This window comes from Buceros rhinoceros, unplaced genomic scaffold, assembly GCF_000710305.1.
Source record: "Buceros rhinoceros silvestris isolate BGI_N320 unplaced genomic scaffold, ASM71030v1 scaffold29542, whole genome shotgun sequence".
NCBI lineage: Eukaryota > Metazoa > Chordata > Aves > Bucerotiformes > Bucerotidae > Buceros > Buceros rhinoceros.
Genome location: NW_010397669.1, coordinates 2,438 through 2,824, shown reverse-complemented (window position 1 = coordinate 2,824; position 387 = coordinate 2,438). Strand labels below are relative to the sequence as shown.

At 64.9% G+C, this 387-nt stretch overlaps 1 protein-coding gene across 1 annotated transcript in view; it reads right to left on the bottom strand.

Moving 5' to 3' along the window:
- DLGAP3 (discs, large (Drosophila) homolog-associated protein 3) overlaps positions 1-387 on the bottom strand; it is a gene marked incomplete at both ends in the record, with an annotated part of 4,509 nt that overhangs the window by 2,008 nt on the left and 2,114 nt on the right. The window lies entirely within an intron of this gene.

Sequence of the window (387 nt, the reverse complement as noted above, 5' to 3'; positions counted from 1 at the left end):
GGATGGAGAGGAGCACACACCGGGGCTGTGTGGGCACGCTGCCAGAGCTCCCCTCGCTCACAGCACACGGCACTCCCACCCCAGCCAAAACATCACGTTTAGCTGCAGAAGATCCCAAATGTTTCATCTGCACCTGGGCTGAGCTCAAAGCCCGGAAGAGGAGGTGTGAGCACAGGGCGAGAGCCCCTTCCCGGGGCAGCAGCAAGAGCTGAGGGCAAAGGGAGGGCCAGATCCTGCCCCAGGTCAGGGCACCCAGGCTGGGACGGGGGTGGTGCTGAGCTCTGGAGGGTCTCAGCTGGAGGACAGAGGGAAAAGATGCTGCAGGCCAGCGGTGGTGTGCGGAGCTAAGGGAGCCCGGGGGGGACTCAGTGCAGCGAGCGTGGCAGG